This window comes from Sorex fumeus, unplaced genomic scaffold (genome assembly GCF_029834395.1).
Source record: "Sorex fumeus unplaced genomic scaffold, SorFum_2.1 ptg000034l, whole genome shotgun sequence".
Lineage (NCBI taxonomy): Eukaryota > Metazoa > Chordata > Mammalia > Eulipotyphla > Soricidae > Sorex > Sorex fumeus.
The window spans coordinates 18,835,641-18,857,362 of NW_026606091.1; the positions used below are offsets into that span (position 1 = coordinate 18,835,641).

At 36.4% G+C, this 21,722-nt stretch overlaps 1 protein-coding gene across 3 annotated transcripts in view; it reads right to left on the reverse strand.

Moving 5' to 3' along the window:
• The window catches only part of LINGO2 (leucine rich repeat and Ig domain containing 2), a 649,774-nt gene that overhangs the window by 529,696 nt on the left and 98,356 nt on the right, over window positions 1-21,722 (reverse strand). The gene's annotated exons all lie outside the window — the stretch shown is intronic.

The window sequence follows — 21,722 nt, forward strand, 5'->3', positions numbered from 1 at the left end:
AGGTCATATTTTTAATTTTTCCACCTAATATTTTGCATAATACTCAGGTTTTAATTTTGGGTCTGCACTCAGGTATCACTGCTGGATGTGCTCAAGGAACCCTATGTTGTGCGGAGGCTCAAACTAGGTACATTTGTGTGCAAGGTTAGTGACTGTATCTCTGGCCAAATCAAATCTTTATCTGCAAGATTTCTTGGGTACCTGCATCAAATGTGAATTCTTCCATAGATAATTTTGTTTTTTTCTCTTAGGACTCTTTTATTAGCTTTATGAAGTTGCAATACATTTAAGCTTCAACAACTTTAAACTATGCATTTATTTTAAGGGTTTGTTGGATCCCTCAGGTAAAATGAATTCAGGATGAAAATATATAAATGGCTATTTGTGGTTACTAAGATTCTTGAGGACTCTTTTTTTTCAACTTAAGGTCAAAAGTAAAGAAAGGCAATTAATTATTCTTCTTATTCCATAGAGTGTAGATGGTGTACTTGTAATTTATTTAACTTAAAATAAAAGTACAGTGCAAAAGTTCCCAAATTTCTGAGTATGTCTAGCATGGCACAGAAGCATCATTCACACTTACCCATGGCTTTTGGAAATTAACATTACAAATTTTCCCCTGTATTCTACAGGATTTCACAGTCTCACTGAGATACATCATTCAGCAGGAAGCCTATAAGCAAATAGAATCTCAGCTTTCCACAAGAAAAAGGAAAGAAAGAGAGAGAGAGAGAAAGAGAGAGAGAGAGAGAGAGAGAGAGAGAGAGAGAGAGAGAGAGAGAGAGAGAGAAAGCACTAAGCACTCCTGGATAAATGCATCCAGAACTCTATTCATCAAAAAAATTCTGGAAAACATTTTAAATTCAGCACAAATACATGACTGTATTCTAAATGGAATACTACTTTTATTTATTTTGTGTGGAAGATATATGCATATAATATATACACAAATATATGTATAAATATACATATATATCTGAGTTTGGAAGAAACAAAATTTTATTTTATGTTTAGCACGATGTTTCATAATTTATAGCATACTTCATCGCATTCAGGAATTGAACTATGATTAAATTGTCCTTAGTTAATTTGATTAAGCAGATAGAAAATATATTTGTCATTTGGAAAATGATTTTGTCTTTTACTATATAGTACTTTGTTCTATTTTAGTTAAATAAAATTAATTAAATTTTAGTTAAATAAAATTAATTTTATTTAATTTACTTATTAGTAAAATACTTATTAGTAATAATTTTTGTGAATCTATTGTCTTTCAGACAATATAGCATATTGTGTTCTGCCTACATTTATCAATCCCTATAATGTATTAACTGAAGAATGTCTAGCTAGTAAGTGGTTGAACTGCAATCTACCTAAGGTCACTGTTCCACAACCTCTGTCTTACAATTACTATGTTGCCACATATTGTGAGTAAATAGTCTTGCCATTGATCAAATTCAGCAGGTGATTACAGAATTAAACTATTTATTGAAACACAAACAAGCTTAAAATGAATTGAAAATAATAATGTAAAATTTTTTAAAGTGAGCTTCTAATTCATATTCATGTGAATATTCATAACAATTGTTTATTCTGAAATCTTGAATTATTTAATAATTATCTGGTTAATTCGAGTAGGCTTGGAGATCTCGACCCCGGAACCCGTGTGACTTTGTCCCTCTGCCAGTACCTTCATGTGTGCGGAGAGTGGTCTTAGCATGGTGGTGGCTGGTCCTGGAAGTCTTTGGCTGCTGGAGCCCTGGTCGGGTCGTGGAGGAAAGCTCAACCCGCTCCCCTCCAAGGGGCCCCAGCAGTGAGGACAGTCAGGCGCGGGGGCAGGAGACTCCAAATTCCAGTAGGCGGGGGTCACACCCACCAACTGGCCCCCTGGTGCCGTGTAATACCATCAACAGCCAAGACTCAGAGACTATAAAAACCAGCTCCCAGAAGAAGAACAGTGCAGTCTCCTGCCCCCGCGCCTGACTGTCCTTGCCGCTGGGGCCCCTTGGAGGGAGCGGGTTGAGCTTTCCTCCCTGCCCCGACCAGGGCTCCAGCAGCCAAAGACATCCTATTATGACATCTTATTATCTCATTCCTACTTTGGACAAACTGTCAGGCTACCGAATGTAGCCTGCCCACACGGCAGAGTCTGGCAAACTCCCTGTGTCGTACCCAATATGCCAAATACCAGTAACAATGATGGGTCTCATTCTCCTAAAGAGCCTTGAATATAATCTCAGGAATAGGATGAAGGAGACGTTACTGGGGCCTGCTCGAGGCAATTGACGATTAACAGGATGATTTGTGATTTGTGATTTGTGTGAATTCACTTTATGTATCTATCAAGAATGGAATAATGAAATGGCATATTTGCTATTTCAAACTTTATTTTGGGGGGCAGCTTTCTACTTTCGTGACATGTGCACAAAGAGAAGAAAAAGGTCTTTCTCTGAATGTATATATATATATATATATATATATATATATATATATATATATATGGGCTGGATCGATAGAACAGTGTTAGGGTGTTTGCCTTGTACTTGGTCAACCTGGCCAACCAGGGTTTGATTCCTCTGCTCCTCTCAGAGAGCCTGGCAAGCTACTGAGAGTATCTTGCTCGCATGGCAAAGTCTGGCAAGCTACCCGTGATGTATTCGATATGCCAAACATAGGAACAACAAGTCTTACAATGGTGGCATTACTGGGTCTGCTCGAGCAAATTGATAAACAATGGGAGGACAGTGATATTGACAGTATATGTATATATACACAGATATATGTATGTATATACGTGTATATATTTTTCATTCATGGCTGTAATCATAAACTTTATTGAGAAGGTATACAGTCCTCCAAACCTGCCTGTGTTCTGTTTCCTTTCTATAAAATGGGGATAATACCCAGTTAACTTCTCTTTGATAGACTTGATTTAATGAAGTCATGAATGTAAAAGCAATTTTGTTTTTTTGGAGCTAAAATTATATAAACAAAAGTTATTATCGTAATGCTCTTGTTATTGTTCACTTGTGCTATAAAAACCATCCCAATTATAGCCTAAGTATGAAAAAAGTTTCAACTAGCACATCATTGAAAAAGCTTTTATCTTCTTTGCACTTCTATCTTAGCAGCATTAGTTTAAAAACGTCTGAGACACTTCACAAGTCAGAAAGGACTATTGTTACAGATGGATAAGTAATCTACATGCTGGTACTGATCCAAAATTATATGACTCCCATACATGTAAAACCACTAAAACAAATGCATATGATTGTGAAAATACTTAGAACTCATCTTAAGCTTGCTTGCATATTGATTGACCTATTAACTTAAAATTAGTTTTATTTTCAGATTAATTTATCATTCACAAGTTCAACAGCAAAAATCAATCAGCTGTGGCAAATTTATAAATATAAGTAATTACATCGTTGATGAAGACAGGATATTTTTATCTTACCAGAAATACTCATTTTTTTTGCCTAGGTGGGGGATTGGAAAAGCAGTTAGGCATGGAGCCCCATCTGCTATTCTCAGTCAGCCAAAGTAGAGGGTCAACGAATGTAACAGTGATTAGACAGTGGTGAGGATTACCCAGCCACCAAGGAGAAGCTGGGGACTATGAGGTGGAGAGAATTAAACCGGAATCTTAGATCTGAATCGAACCTAACTGCTGTACTTTTCCCCCAGCCTCTATGAGTCCAATTTGAACTTATTAAAATTAGACCTCACATTTACATAGCATTATCTTAGAATCAGAAATCCGGAATCTTTGTTCTTGTCTCTGGGATGGGTGGACAGTTTTTCATCGTTTGTTGTTCCACTATTTGCAATATCCTGAGAAGAGGATATATTATTCTCTTCCTCATTGCATTCTTTACCTTTATTCTTCTTATTATACTTTGTTATTGTATATTTATTTACATGAGTATCTGTGTATGTGTGTGTGTGCATGTGTGTATAGGCAAATGTGTGTTTATCTAATGATTATTGCACTTGATCAAGATTTTCCAGAACTAGTAATTATGAAGCTTTTTATATTGGATATTAACATAAGCCTGACACATTCTGAACATCTAAAGTGTTCAATAACTTTTTTGGGTTTTTTTGGGTGGGTTATGCTGTCATTCCAGGAAATGATAGAAGACTATGCAGTAACCAGGATCAAACCTGGTTAAATAACAATTTTTTAAAGCATAATTGTATACTTTATCATTTTTAAAACACCTAACCAAGTACCCTCCATAGGCAGTTGGACCTCATTGTACTGGACTAATAAGGAAGTCACATTTATGTCGACTTATATAGGGAGTTAGAAATTCTGTTTCTTAACTAGGAAGCCCTACCCATGGTAAATCATCAAAGTTGTGCATATCATAAAACAACACGTCAGCTAATATTATCTTTAGTCAATTAAGATCATCTTCCCTATGAATTGAGATATGGTTGTCAATTTGTATGTAAGAAGGAGGGTGACACTTGCAGAGAAAATTATGCTTTACATTTAAGACATCTTATAGAAAACAGACTGGTCATAGAGGCAGGGATCCTGCTGTGTTATTCACTGCTTCTTTGTCTATATATATAAAGTATATAATCTCCCTGAGCTGAGATTACTACTTGTGTAGAGTGGAGATAAGTGTTTTGTAAATGTGGGTTTATATTATGAGAAGAATATCATTGACAGCCAGTGTGTTGGATTAAGTATTAACTGTAGCATTAAAAATAAACCTATACAAAAACAAATAACATTTTAAATCTAAACCTACTATAGGCAAGATCTGTGACACTAGCTAAAGGTAATTATCTTTTTGAGTGTGTGAGGAGTGGGATGGGGTGGGGTGGTGTTGGGTGAGGTATGAGGAGGCCTCCTAAGCAGTGCTCATGGCAGTGAGAGCAATTTCTAGCAACACTTCGATAAATGGATGGTTGACTTCAATGAGAGAGGAATGGGGTGATGAGCACGAGGGACACCCTCACAGAGCTCAAGGGTCACTAAAGTAATGGTGTCTGAGAGCCATATGGTGCTGGGGACAGAACCAGGGTTGAGGACTTGCCAAACATACACTCCCGACCCCTCAGCTATCTCTTCAGGCAAAACGTAACAAATTTATGATTCAATTACCTAGTTTCCAAATTAGGAATAATCACAGTTATGTATATGACTAATCTGAAATGACTTAACAACTGTAAAATGCCTAGCTAGGAAATGCCGTTTGGCCCAATAAATAGCGTTATCACAGTTCCTAGCATCAATATTATTACACTCCAACCTGGTATGTGTAGTAGTAAGGGTGATATTTGCCATGTAATAATTTGAGAATATTCATAAATGATGCACAGAGATGTTTAATCCAATGACATTTCATTATTTAAAGCTGTGTTAGAAAAAAAATGCCAATTTGGGAGTTGAAAGCAAAAGCCTACGGTCGGTTAATTTCTGTCAACCCAGAGGATAATGTCAATACAACAGAACAATTACAACTATGGCCAAAGGAAAAAACATATGCATTTGACTATTTGCATGTCCTTGAGAGATTTAACAAGTTATCATTTATTTCAACTCTAGATAAATGTAACACACCAAGGGTAAGACTAACAATAGTGATGAGACTATATCATGAGGGGGAGAGGGTGGGATGTTGGGTCACACCTTGTGATGCTCAGGGGTTACTCTTGGCTCAGTTTTCAGGAATTACTCCTGGTGTTGGTGAAGGGACCATATGGATTGCCAGGAATTGAACCTGTCAGCCATGTGCAAGGGAAATGCCCAATCTGCTATACTATTGCTCCAGCTCTGAGAAAAAATTTTTTATTTGTTTTGTGGTGGTAAGGATCAACCCATGGCCCTGGTGAAAAGGGTTTCATTCTGCCAAATTTTCCCACCAAGATGTAGCTCACAGTTATCAAAGGGGCTCAGTTGATTGATTTCACATCCTTTTATCTTCTCCCATTTCTCTCTCTACTAATGACTTGCGATTAACACTCACATAAATGTTTATACATCAGAATGAATATATCAGTCTGTGTATGTGTTGGGTGTGTGTGGGGGGGGAGGGTATGATACCAATTGCTTTGCCAAAATAAAAATGCCAAGACAGTAGCTTGGAATAAATGAGTCAATATCAAAGCTACATCATCAATGCATACAAAAATTCCTTGTCAACAGAATTTCACTGTAAAAGATTATAAGCTGCATCTCTGGCCTTTCACTTTGAAGACTTTAGGATCAGTATTCACATGTATGAATGCTCTCAGGAATATAAAACAGATATTCTGCTTAGAAACCAAATGGGAATTGTTTCTTCCATCATCAAAACAGAATTAGATAATAGTAAAATACAAGGTCTCTGCTGCCTTCTTTCCATTAGTGCACATCCTTATTTCCTATATTTGTTTCTTCCTTTCATATCTTTCTGCATAGCTCCGTCTCCTTTATATCTCCCTCCTTCCGTTCCCTCTTTTCCCCTTCTTCCCGCAGCACAATAACTTAACTAAAATCATAACCTCTTGAAAGATGATATTTCTTTAGTTAAGAAAGTAGGCAGATACAAGAGTGCTGATTAATATCATCTTTTCCTCCCTTGGTGCCTTTTGTTTTCTCAAACTCTCCAAAGATTTATGGAGATAGGTAAAGGTAACAAGTAAGAAAAAATTATTAGTATTGAGCTGTACCTAGAGCTCTTTTTTATTACCCAATACTACGCACATAGATTCTTATTAAGAATGAAAATCCTCTGTGAAGGAAATAATCCATTTCATTTTCCAAATGAACACAATATAGCAAAAAGAAAGAACAGAATTAACAATAGAATTCTCAAGCCAAACTCCTTGTCATTTCTTTCTTTCGATAAAGAAATACAGATGGAGAATGTATTAATTTTATTATCAGGCAGAAAAACTAAACTTTGAATATCTTTTTCTATGTAATTCCCATTTGGAATGAATTTATGCTATCTCTTTCATTAGATTATTGAAGCTCAAACAACTTCCTAATACTGAAACTGGGGAATAAAACTTAGATTCCTGATTTTTTTTTAAATATGTAAATCATTAGAAGCAACATTATCATGCACTTTATAAAGTTTCTTTTGGTCAGTCCAGCTAATCATCATAACAAATAACTCCATATTTGAAGCAAACAGATGAAATTTCGTTCAACCTATTTCTTGAAGTAAATTTTATCATGGCAAAATAAAACAGGTCAATTATGTGCTCAAAAGATAAAAAAGAGATGACACTAGTCAAATTCACAAATGATTAATTGCTAATTCAAAATTAGGGATGATGGAAAATGTTGATCACTTGATCACTTGACTTCCCGTTAATCGTCAATTGCTCGAGCTGGCGCCAGTAACGTCTCCATTTGTCCCTGCCGCGTACTAGTGTAGCCCAATGGCGTCTGTTCGTTCTAGGAACACAAAGAGCCTCAAACTGATCGTTCATGATCTTGATGAAGTCTAACCATCTGGTAGGTGGACGGCCACATGGTCTTTTGACATCCCGTGGAATCTAGTCAGTAACATCTCTAGTTCAGCGGTCATCTTTAAATCTCATTATGTGACCAGCCCATCTGATTTTTGACACCTTGGCAAATGAGACAGCGTCCATGATTCTTGATTGTCGACAGAGGTCGGAACTCCGGATTCTTTCACTCATTTGAGTGAAACATGATATTCCAAGCATAGCTCTTTCAATTCCTCTTTGGGAGACCCAAATAACGTTCTCATTCTGTATGCGTAGGGCCCAGGTCTCTGAGGCGTATATTAATGCAGGAAGAACAGTGGAATCAAAGAAATGTGCCCGGAGCTGGGGGTTCTTCGTCCTGTTAGCTATTTCTTCGACACTCTTGAAGGCGTTCCAAGCTGCTCTCTTCCTTCTGCACAGATCGCGTGCCAGGTCATTTGCCATGTTGACTTCTCGACCTAGGTACTCATAGCTGTTGCATTCAGAGATGGCCGTTCCATTGAGAGCGAATGGGGCATCAAGAACAAGGCTGTTTCTCATAAACATTGTCTTCGTAAGATTCAGTTGCAGTCCAACCTTTCCAGACTCACGGTCAAAGTCGGCCAGCATTTGTGCCAATTGGTTAATGTTTGGTGTTATTAAAATAATGTCATAAGCAAAGCGGAGGTTGTAATTGCCAACTATCTATCTTCACTCCCATTTCTTTCCATTCCAGTTGTCGCATGATGTTCTCGAGGGTGGCATTGAAGAGTTTCTGTGAAATGGTATCACCCTGCCAAACCCCTCTCTTGACATCAATGATTACTTCTTTGTAGAATGGTGAGATCCTGGTAGTGAATCTGTAATACAGCTCACGGAGGATCTTGATGTATTGATCTTGAATGCCCTGATTGGCTAGGGCTTCAATGACCATTTCCGTCTCATCAGAATGAAAGGCTTTCTTTAAACAATGAACGTTAGACAGAATGGCATCTTGAACTTCTGAGAAACCTCAATGAGCTTGGTTATGGTGTGGATAGGGCCGATGGTGCTGAATCCTTTGCAGAACCCGGCTTGTTCACATGGTTGTCCTTCATCTAGTGTTCTGCCAATCCTATTTAGGATGACTCGAGTGAACAACTTGTAGATGACAGACAATAGGCAGATCGGGCGATAGTTGCCAATGTCATGGATGTCTCCCTTCTTGTACAGTACTACAGTCCTGCTGGTTTTCCATTGGGACGAAACCTTGCATTCAGACAGGTAGCGTGTGAAGAGCAGAGCTAGCATATTGATGAGTACTGATGGCAGATTCTTCAGGTGTTCAGGTCTGACCTTGTCTGGGCCGGGTGGTGTTCGTTTCTTTACTGACAAAATGGTGTGTCGGATTTCGGAAAGGAGAACATTGGGAATGACATATCCATCCTGTGGAATTTGGTATGTCAGCAAGTGTCATGGCTATTGAAGAGATTTGATTAGAAGTCATGGATAATCTTCTCCATTGCAGTTCTGGAAGATGTGATAGATCCATCAGGATGTCGGAGGGCAGTCATCTTGGTCTTGTAGTTGGCAAAGGACAGGCGGGCGTTACGAATACTTTTCCCGACTTCTGCCGCATCTACCGGCACTTCTACTCTTCTCTCTTTGAGGTCTTCCTTGATCACATCTCTGCACTGCTTTGCGAGCTCAGATGTTCGCTTGCGGTTGCCTGAGGCATGCGCCAAACCACGTTGACGAATAACCTCAAGAGTTTTCAAAGACAAGCGGTTTTTTTGTGGCTATCTCTCTCTTGGCGTACCTTGCACAATCATGGAGGTACTGAACTAGTCGATCATATTCTTCGTCAATGTTGTCAACAATGGCATCTTGCCATGTTGCCACAATAGTGCCAAAGAGCTCCCAGATGGTGGTCGTTCAGGAAGTTCTCTTTTTAAACTTTGCAGCTCTTTCTCCCCACTCTGTGAAGTAGAATTTTGCATCAAGGAGACGGTGGTCCGATCCCGTTTGAAATTTTGGGACAAAAGTGACATGTCAGGCAAAACTGTCGGTTGAATATGATGTGTTCTATTTTGTTGTGGAATCGTCCACTGGGAGATTCCCATGTCCAACATTTAGATTCGGCCTTCTGGAACTGTGAGTTACCATGGATGGTCTTGGTCGACGTGATGAACTCAGACAGTCTTTCACCCTGTTCGTTCCATTCTAGGCCATGAGTCCCGATGTGAAGTTCTTTAGCCGATCTTCTCGGTCCTATCTTGGCATTAAAATCACCCACAATGATCTTGTAGAAGGTGTGGTCTTCTTTATAGAACTTCTCCAGCTCCATGTAGTACTTCGCAATTTCTCCTTCATCATAATTAGATGTTGGTGCTTAGACAACGAAGATAGAAACTGCAGGCAGTGAGCCACATCTATTCAAATGTAAACGTCCAATTTGGGTTGTTAGGCCTTCAAATGAATCAATGCTCATGGCCAAGTTTGTGCTGACAAGGACACCGATTACTCTGACACCTCTTTTATGACATGTTCTGAGGAACAATTCTTCTCCAGTGTCGAAAATGGCATGATGAGATCGATGCCTTCTTGTCTTGGTCAGACCAATGATGTTGTACTTGATCTTTCGCGCTCGTACCATCAGGTCCTCGATGGATGCATCTGATGCTAGCGTATGTGCATTGAAAGTACAGATCATTTTTGTATTCCTACGTTGTGGCAACCTAGTTTGGTCTTGAGATTTTATTGGCCTCTCCTTTCTCATCCTTCTCAATGCTGCCATATTGGTGAAGCCTTCAGGGTCAGGTGGATGAGACCCATTGTAATTACTGGTTTTGGCATAGCGAATACCCAACGAATAGGGAAATATTACTTGTTCTAATATTACTCCTCCTATTGGGAAGTCTCCTTTTAAATATCAATGAGTTAAAAGAAATATTATATATTCATTGCTCAAAAGTTGGTTATTATCATATAAATATACTTCAAATACTTTAACCACAATACTAAACAAAGCAAATATATGGGATCTTTATAAGAAGAGAAGTAAAACAACATTTAGATGTGGTAGTCAAAATGTCATGTAATCTGCCAAAGTGGTCTCTATATGGTAGATTACATGACAAGTCAATGAACAAAACTAATACATGCCCTGGAATGCCAAAATTATTCAGTGGTATCTAACTTTGAATATCACCAACTGAAGAAGGTATTTCACCCACAGGGCCTGGATCAAATTGGACTCTATACTTTCTATGCAAGCACTTTAATCATTTTAACCACTGAACCTCTCCCAAATAGAAAGAAAACCACCTTAAACACAATTATTGACACAGAGATGTTTTATGATTTCAATTGTTCCGTTTTGTTCCTTTTTAGAGTAGGAGCCCCTCCAGCAATGCTTAAGAGGCCTAGAGGTCACCACTGGCAATTCTACAAGGTCATCAATTCAATGTAAGGTCCGGTGATAACGTGTCATAAATGCATAAGCCACCAATTTGATGCTTGTGGGCCTCAACTGTGCATCTTGTGATTATATGATGCCAGGAATCAAACCAAGGGTTGAGTACATGCTAGATATATGACGTAACTACTATACTATCTCATGGCCTTTGGCTTGTCCTTTTTTGACTGCTGCCTAGAACAGGGATTGATTTTTTAAGTCTAAACAGCAATTATTAATAATTAATTATTGTAGGCATACTATTTTTAGCAAACTCTTTTTTGAAAAACAATACTAGACCTTAAATTTTATTTTCTATTTAATAATTAGATTTGTTTGATAAAGTTGAAAAATGCATGGTGCATCAGATTCCTATTCAGTTGTTTCACTTAACAATATTTTTGTTGTTTCAAAAAATTAATTAAATTTTATTGAGCTAAGTTTAGTTCACATGTTTATTAAATATAGATGATAGGTGCTTTAGGGATATGATCTTATACATTTTCTAATATATTTATCTCATTATACCTCTACCATTATACCACAGTCATTAATATTACACCACCCATTTGACTCCTACCTTTCTTTAACCTTCCACTCCCCCTCTTAAAATCATTTTAACCAATTCCTTTTTTTTATTGTTGTTATTGTTGTTGTTATCTTGTTTGTTATACATGTGAATGATATCATCTGGTAGTTTTCATACTCCCTATGACATTTTTATTTATTTATTTGTTTTATTTTTATTAGTGAGACATCATGAAGTATACAGTTGTAGACTTACAAATTTTTGTGCTTGGGTTTCAATTATAGAATGATCAATTTCCCATCCCTCCACCAGTGCCCATTACCCACCACCACGGATTCCAGTATCCCTCCCACCCCCCATCCCCACCATCCCACCCCGCCTCTGTGGCAGGGCATTCCTTTTTTTTCTCTCTCTCTTATTGGGTGTTGTGGCTTGCAAAAGAGGCAATGGGTGACAATCATGTTTGGTCTATAGTCTACTTTCAGCATGCTTCTCCCATCCTGGGAGGATCCTCCCAACACCCTTATTTGGTGCTCCCTTCTCTATCTGAGCTCCCTTTTCCCCTAGCATGTGTGGTTGGCCTCCAAGCCATGGAGTAAAATTCCTGGTACTAATCTCCGCCATTCTTGGGTGTTAGTCTCCTATTTTATTACTTTATGTTCCCCAGGTGAATGCATTCTATGTCTATCCCTTTCTCTCTGAGTCATTTCACTTAACGTGATACTTTCCAGGTAGTAACACTTGTATGTAAATTTCATGACTTCGTCTTTTCTAACAGCTACATAGTACTCCACTGTGTAAAATGTACCAAAGTTTCTTTAACCAGTCATCTGTTCTCAGGCACTCAGGTGTTTTCCAGATTCTGGCTATTGTAAAGAGTGCTGCAATGAACAAACAATTTAAGATGGTCCCTATGACATATTTTGCTTAACAATCACACCTCTAGTTAAGGCCATGATTCCAAAAAGGCAGTAGTTCTTATATTTTTAAACAACCCAATACCTGGTACTGGTGGTAATGATGATAATAGTGATGATGATAATGATGATGATTTTCTATGTCTGTTTCAACTATATTTGCCTTAGTATTCCCATAAAAGCTTTCATTGCATCAAACTCTGTGACCGTTGTACCCCTTCATTGCATGCTGTGCCTTTACACGTGTACTCACTCCAATAAGCTCTAGTAAATGTTATTCAAATTGAGTGGTAAAAGTCATAAATTGAGAATAATAAAACTGATCCTGATATTAAATTTGCATGTTAAAAGAAAGCTGCCACCTTGTCTGTTTGGAAGCTGTGATAGAAAAGATCAGTGAGTGTGATGACTATTCACAAATGCTGATCAGGTGCTAGATGGAGATTATTAGAAAGGTCCCTGTAATGTAGATATCATGTTATTTAATCTACAACTTGTTATAGGATCAACATATTCAGGGACAGAATTACCTGGTTCAGATTCTGAATGTAAAAGTTTTTAATACGAGTTGATTTATTAGTTACAGATGTTCATGTAATTTACTACTCCACTCATCTTACTTAATGTAAATCCACTCATCTTACATACTTTCTAGTGTAAGGTTAAAATAAATCATTTATCTTAATTTTTATTATGAATAACTACTTATGTTGTAATTTTCTTTGTTTTATTTCATAAATCTAATTTAGATAACCGGTTTTGAAGTAAAGTCCAGTTTAGGCACAATTTGTCTAAAATATAGCAGAAAGTAAGTTGTTAGCAGAGATTAACCCTATTTAGAAAAATATATATTACAAAAAGTATAAAAAGGGAGTATTTTAAATACATAATTTATGTCTATATATTAATAATAAAAGTTTTATCGTAATAAAAACATACAGATCCATAACAAGGAACAGAAATTTTGAATTTGTTTAGAATATATAAATGAAGTTCAGAGTAAGAGAAAGAGAAGACCTAAGGAAAGGGTAAACCTCTGACTTAACTCTTTGCTTCTACAATCTGAGATTAGTATATGTTTATTTATTTACAGAAGTCCACGTATGAAAAATCGTGTACAGATAGAATTTAGGATACCAGATAAGTATCTAAAGCCTGTCATTTTCAATGTCCTGATGATCAGGCCACAGAAATATTGCTTATAAAAAATCTCTCTTTGTCAGGTATATGAACAGTTAACCAAATAAAGCCTCAGAAATGGTACTGGGAAAATTTGTGAGCTATATGTAAAAAATTGAACTCAGACCCTTATCTCACACTTACACAAAAGTCAATTCAAGATGGATCAAAGACTTTAATATCATACCTCTATTCATAAATTACATTGAGTAGAACATAGGCAGAATCTTTCATAACTTTGAGCCTAGAGCCATTGTTAATGAATCAATGTTATTAGCCAAGCAAATAGAAGCAAAAATAAACAATGGGACTATATAAATTTAAAAAATATTATGTATTACTAAAGAAATGATGACTAATATAAAAAGAGTTCCTAAAGACTGGAGAAAATATTTATTCATGAATCATCTCACAAGAGGATAATAATTACAATATAGATATAGAAAACAATTGTAAAAATTATCAACAAAAATCAACCCCATTAAAAAATGGGGGAGAGAGATGAGTAGTCATTTCTTAAACAAAAGCATGTAATAGGTATATAAAAATGCTCTTGATCACTTATTTTCAGGGAAATGCAAATCTAAACAACAATGAGACATATCCATACACCAAACAATCGGTGTTGGTGTGGATGTGCATCAAAGGATGCTCATCTACTGTTGAGACAGTTAACTGGTCCATGCATTTTGGTAAATAAAATGGAGACTCCAGAGAAACTAAGAACTGAGTTTTCATATGGCAAGGCAATTACTCTTTATACTTCTTGATGTCTACCTAAAGCCTCAAAACACTATATTTTTTACATTCATATTTTTGGGGAAATAGGCACACATTTTAATGTTCAGGGCTTACCTGTGGCTCTGCAATTAGAAATCTCACTACTGGAAGGGGGATTGGGAGACCATCTGGGATTTAACCAGGCAACACCATGTCAGCTGTACTATTTCTTTAGCCCCATTTAAGAGTCATATTTAATCAAAGTGAAATCCTAGAAATTTACCCTAGAGAGAAAAATGAATACAAATATATTTCAGAAACCTCAAACTTGCCTTTCCTTTTTCTTGTCACTGCTTAGTGGGTGCATGCACTATTAATGAGTATTAATGAAAATAGAATATTAAGGGTTATTTCTGGAAGGTAGAGTGGGAAAGTATATTAAGTATCATATTATGCTAATTTATAGAATTTGACTTAAGGTCTACATTGCTTAATAATTGAGTCTCATAGTTGCAAGTCGATCATTTGAAGATTCATTTTTTTAACTGGGCTGGAGTGATAGCACAGTGGTAGAGCATTTGCTTTGCACGCAACGCTGCGGGGGTGAGCCGGCTTTGATTCCTCCGCCCCTCTCTGAGGGCCCAGCTAGCTACTGAGAGTATCTCGCCTACATGGCAAAGCCTGGCAAGCTCCCCGTGATGTATTCAGTTTGCCAAAAACAGTAACAACAAGTCTCAAAATGAAGATGTTACTGGGTCTGCTCAAGCAAATCAATGAACAATGGGAGGACAGTGCTACATTAGTTATAAAAGTGATATCTTAGAAATTATGCTAATATAAATAATAATGGACTGCTTAGAGAGACTATTGCTCCATATAGACCTCAACTATGAAATATGATGTAATCAATAAAAGAAAAAAACAATTGCTGAAAAATATTTTTAAAAATGTAGAAAAAAACATGATTAGAGGATTTATTACAAAAGATATAAATGATCAAAAATCAGTATATTCAGATATAGGGTATTCAATAAATTCATATTTAAACCATCAATTATCATTCTGATCTATGAAATTATATATTTCTACAAAATAATAGAAGGTTAAATCTTCCTGTGGTGGTCAACAGAGGTTTTTTAATTGAAAATAGAATATTAAGGGTTATTTCTGGAAGGTAGAGTGGGAAAGTATATTAAGTATCATATTATGTTAATTTATAGAATTTGATTTAAGGTCTACATTAGTATATTGCCTTGAAATGCTAATATTTAGATACTTAGCTAAAGGAAAAAATTTTTTAGATTATCTCCATAATGAACATATGGAAGGTATCTATTGAAGAATCATTTATATGATTTAACCAATACTTTTAGATTTAAAAATTAATTTATACCAATGATAAAAATGTCTTCGTTGTTCTCTGGATAAAAAGAAATAATATAAAAGCAGTTAGCTTAATTATACAGACTTATTTTATTTGAAGCAAAAAGCAATAGCATGTCCCCCTAAAAGGACACAAAGCATTAGGACTATAGAGAGTGATGAGGGTAGCTAAAACATAGTAGCTCTGTTGTAACCATCTGGCACCAGAAAGACCAGCCTAAGACACAATCATATCTTTGAAAAACTGTCTATTTTGTAAATTTATTTAAAGTGCAAGAGTTCATATAACTCATAAAATTTCCTGAGTTTTTGTTTCTAGGGTATGTAAAAATTGACTCAATCTGGCGAAAACAGCTCAATCGTGATCATCTCTTACCAATGTCACATTCAGCAATGCTAAATCAGTAACTTAAAATTAGGCACGGTATGGTTATTCAAGTCAGAGAAACTAGGAAACCAGCATGATGACATTGTAATGCTCTGAGCATTTAAATCAGTGATCTGTCCACTCAATGGAGTCAGTGGTAAAATACCACTGTCTTAAGCAATGGGTTGTTAAAAAAATGAGAGCAACATAATGAATTTACAGTGCCTCTAAAACATATATATATGAAAAATTGTTAAAATAACATCGTAAGTCATTCTACATATACTGTCCTGGTAGCTAGACTTTTTTGTTCTTTCTTGCCTCTACCCTGCAAAAATTATCACTGATTTTACAATTTTTTCTATGACTAATCTCATTACCACATCATTAAATTCTTAATATTTACTCCATAACTTATATAATTGTAACTAATGATAAACTAATTTTCAAAGACAAAATGTGTAGCAGAAAATGCAGTTTTGATAAAGATACGTATCTAGTTTCCACCACTTAGCAGTTGCTTACAGAGAAGTTTAAAATTTCTGAGCAATTTAAAATTTCTGAGTTTAAAATTCTGCATGCTAAATACTGCCAAGCATGTCCCCAGAAACAACAAAACAATAAAATTTTCAATGTCTCAGATTCTATGAAGCAAACTCCCACTCCCACCACACCTTTTAGCCGCATCTGGCAATGTTCAGGGGTGACTCCCGACTCTGCACACTGAGGTGCTAAAGGGACCATCCTGGCATTGCTCAGGAAATTATACATGGTGCTGGGGATCAATGTTAGGGTAAGAGAAATGCAAGATATGTGCCTGACCCCCTGTACTATCTCTCCAGTCTGGATCTGATTTTAAATGTGTATAATACAGATCACACCTTATTAATATTATTGTCAGAAATATATGAGGCAATGCATTTCTTTGTCCACTAAGGTATCTCTGACCTTTCTGTAAACTTTAGTGATGATAGAGATTGTGATGACTCTGCTGAATTTCCCCTGGCCTCTTCAGATCTTTTCCTTCCTCCCTCTTTCTATATCCCCAAGGCTGAGATTTATTAATCTGATAAATGTTGTCTTCTCCCTCTGGCTCTTGTTCAAACCCAAGAGAGGTTTTGGAGGGTGACATACAATAGAGAGAGAGAGACTGGGTGTGTGTATCCCCAGAGCTTTCACTCCACAACCCTGCAGGTTAACAGATTGCATTAGGTCATCAAAAGTCACCAAACCTAAACACTCTCCTCACTCTCTCTGCTTAATTTATGCCTGTTGTGATGTGAATGGTAAATCCATCCGAATATCCTGTTTTGCCAGATATCTGACAGATTGAGTAATGATGGTTTTATATTTACCTAAAATGCCTTTCACTAACTTCATCTAAATCTGGGAATGTCCTATTTTGTCTTGAAACAATAATTCAAATGCCATTACTTAGAAGAACTATTCTCCAAAGTTCACGTCCCATTAAAAATAATTTGAACATATTTTGATCCTGAACACCTTAAATAATGCTCTCAAATTACAAATCCACTTTGGCATGTAGCATAATAATATAATTATATTATTATAATCATGTATAGCATAACAATTATAATCTTGTTATTGCCTATAAGAAAGGTGAACCTATTACGGACCTGGCACCATGTCTTACTCACTTTATACTCTCTGAACATTAGCATAAAGACTCACATATCAAGTCCTCTAAATATTAGTTTTTAATAATACTATAATACTAAATATTAGTTTTAAAACTGAGAGTATTTTTTCTTGGGGCATATTATTTATTCCCAGTAGGTTTTTTTAATAATAGAAATTAATTTAGCTTCTCTGCTTCTTTCTATTCTAGCAACAAATTCCCACAATGAATCATTGTGTGATCATAACAAAAATTAGTAAAAGGGCAGAGGTGGTGGCAAGGTGTCTATCGCCCACCACGTGCATTCACTGGTCACGTGCTGCTTCCCTACCCCAGCCTGCCATAGCTGCAAACAGATGCATGAAGGAGGGAACAGGGTCACCAGGCTGGTAGGTGATCAGTTGCCCTTTATTCCCATCATGTCTCCCTCTGACTCCTTCTAGTCTCATCCATTCCCATATTTCACTCCCATATTTCCCCCCACCCCTGCTAATCTCTTCACACTCCACCTCAATGTCAGGATAGCTCACAGCTTGCCCTGGGTCCATCCAGTACCTCATTGGGACCCTGCTTTTGAGGTGCTAGGAAATAAGGGCAATGGAGGTTTAAAATGAGAAAAAAGATGCCCAGGAGTGAATATTATTCAGAGTCAGTTAAGTCCCAAGTTACAAAATCCTAGCATTAACTGTTTTCCTGTGTTTATTCAAAAAGGACATTGCTCTGAAGTTCTTATGCAAAGAACATAAGGGAAGGAGAAAAACAATATTTCATTTACAGAGATCCAAATCCAGAGATCTCTAAGGATTTTGACTTTACAAGTCACAGATACTGCTTAGGGGAAATAGATGATTAACTTGTTGGGAAAGCAGAGCAGAGAGGAGAGGTTAAAGATAAACACAGAGGAATGGAAGTGCTTAGAGAGCACTGTGATGGGTGTAACCCAATAAAACTAAGTTCCCTGTGGCCAGGGAGAAATGATAAACCAATGATATTCTGGAGATTATATCTATCATATTAAAATGAACATGACTATATTTCAAAAGAACAATGTGTATGAGACTACTACTAACACTACAGTGTTGAGTTATTTCAAATTTTGCTGACATAAATGTTGGTATATGTTATTTAAAATGAAATGACATTCCAAAAATAATTCAGGGGCATTTATATCTGTGGGTGCTTTATTCAGCCTCATTTTAACAATCAGGTCAGCTCTTTGTCATAACCTTGCTTTGTCTAATGACATTTGCCACTAGAAAGGCAAAAAGACCAAATAACTTTATCCATATGCAACTTGTGTTGACCTCTAAAGTAGAAAGGAATAGCTGCAGCACTGTTCAGAAGAACAGAACTGTCAGAACAAGAGACAGACTTGGCATTGTTTAAAATTTTAGTGAAAAGTCCCAGAAGAACGCTACCTTTGAACTTAGCATACAAACCTCTGAACTGAGGCATTTTATATGGAGAAGGTGAGGTGAGATTTCTCAATGAAACGAAAACTCTTCTAAATCAGTGAGGAGAAATACACCTTTTTTTCTTCAGGAGATTAGAAACAAATCCCTGCCTATGAAGCTCTTCCAAAAAGTTGTTAATTAGGTTTATTGTTATCTTAGTATTCTGCAAACTGAAAATTTTCTCAGAGCACTGATTAAAACAGCTTGCATATTTACTTTATACATTACTATACTAAGATATACTTCTTAATTTTATTTCAATTTTCCCTTAGGCTTTGAAAACATTGCATTTCCGTTGTTCTATATTGGGGTCACATTCTGTGGTGCTCAGGGACTAACCCAGCTGTACTGCTCAGGATCTTCACCCAGAGTTCGGGGACTATACCAAACAGGTTATTAAACCCGGACCTCCCACAAGTGAATCATGCATACTAGCTCTTAGAGCTAATTCTTAAACCCCAATAAGGCATTTTCAACAGCACTATTTAACATGCATCTTCTTGGTTGAAATTGAATTGGATCCTTCCAAATAAACCTGATTCTTCTGAAATTTATATTTCTCAAATGCACACACATTTGAGGAATAAAAGTATAAAAAATATTGAGTGAAGTTATAGAACAAATGACTTATGATAGAGAAAAATTTACTCCTTTGTCACTTAGTAACATGAATATATGTTAACCAATAGTGCATAAGGCTGTGAATCCAGAGGTTATTGCATACACAGATAAAAGGGTAGATTCAGGTTTTATGGCTCAGCTGGCATGAGATACATGTTGTGCTTGGTTCAATTACCACTTGAAAACAATTTTTCTACTTTAATATACAAGGCATTTCTCTTTCTGGCAGGTTTCAAAACAATAATTTTAGAGTATCCTAGATACCTCCTCCTCATTTTTTACATCCATATTATTTAAACTACTTCATCTGTCACTTATTATACAATCATTCTTTTATTGTGACATTTTATTTTATTTACACCCACTATGTATAGATTAAAAGTCAAATCTTTTTTAACCCAAAAGCATTTATTAAATTATTGCTACTGACAAGGCTTGTGATAGTACTATTTCTAGCTATGCCAATGGCCTTCTTAATGACAAACCATAACTCTTCCTTCCTCCAGTATTTCCCTTTTAATCTTTATTATTTGTTTCAAAATTTAAATCAGTAACGCTGTTTCCTTGGATTTTCATTCAAGATTTCAGTGTATGCATACAAATCTACTAGGAAAATTTTCCTTTCCAAAATTTTCAAATGTATTTAACTTTTTTAACTGAGCATCCTCCACCCAGATCCTCCGAATTCCAGTAGGCAGGGGTCACACCCACCAACTGGCCCCCTGGCGCCATGTAATCCCATCAACAGCCAAGACTCAGAGACTATAAAAACCAGCTCCCGGAACCGCGTGGCCGCGAATGCCATCTTATTATGACATCTTATTATCTCATTCCTACTTTGGACAAACTGGCAGACTACCAAATGTAGCCTGCCCACACGGCAGAGTCTGGCAAACTCCCTTTGGCGTACCCAAGATGCCAAATACCAGTAACAATGATGGGTCTCATTCTCCTAAAGAGCCTTGAATATAGCACTTTCTTAAAAATCTCAGGGCTAGGATGAAGGAGACGTTACTGGGGCCTGCTCGAGGCAATCGACGAATAACAGGATGGTTGTGATTCGTGATTCGTGATTTAACTTATGAGATCTCTTAGCTTAGTATTTTCTCTACTCATTCTCTAGTTTTTATGTTTGAAGAGTGCAGTCAGATTTTACATTACAAAAATGATGGAAACAATACTCCTTAATCTAGCATCACCCATATTCTGACTACATATATTTAGATTTGTTTTGGCTTTTCTCAATAGTGAAGGTTGTCATTTGTCTAGACAAACAGGACAAATTCCAGCAACAACCTCAAATTACTGCTTCACCATTACAGAGGATTCAGGTTACTCAATTAATTTCCAGTTGTAGAAGCTAAGTTTAAAAACAAGAGAATATCATATTTTCAACAATTTTTTGAGGAATATATGTGTATGTGTGCTATATATTTACTTAAGTATATACCCATATATATTTTCCTTTTAGCCTTAAACTCATTTATACTGGACTACAGTGGTATGTACACTTTCAAGATCAGCTAACCAAGAAAAAATATAAAGATTTAAGCAAATAAATTAAAAAGAAAAAAGAAATAAAAACAAAAAAGTTAAAAATAAGGCAAAGAGGAGAAAAAAATAGTGCAACTGTAAGATGGAGTTTGAGCCAGAGTGAGGTTATAGAATACATCACGTAAGATACAGAAAATTAACTTCCTTTAACTTAAAAGGTGGGGCAAAAAACACTGCAGATGGGTTCTATTTAGAGGTTATTATTGCTTCTGAATGAATTATTTCAGTTGACAGAAAATGGTTATATAAAATTAAAGGCAAGGCTTCAAGTTTTATAGCTCACTTGGTTCCCCATGCCAACTTGCTACTCATCCAAGAGCCTGTCTTCTAAGGCCATAGTAGAGCAAACAATTTGAAAAACAAAGCCTAGATCTGGTGCCAACACTTGCAAATTTTCTTAAGGGTTGTGGCTAATTTGCAGCAGAAAGAAAAACCAAGTGTGAAAGTGTGAAAGACACATGCTGAAGGGAAGTTTGGAAG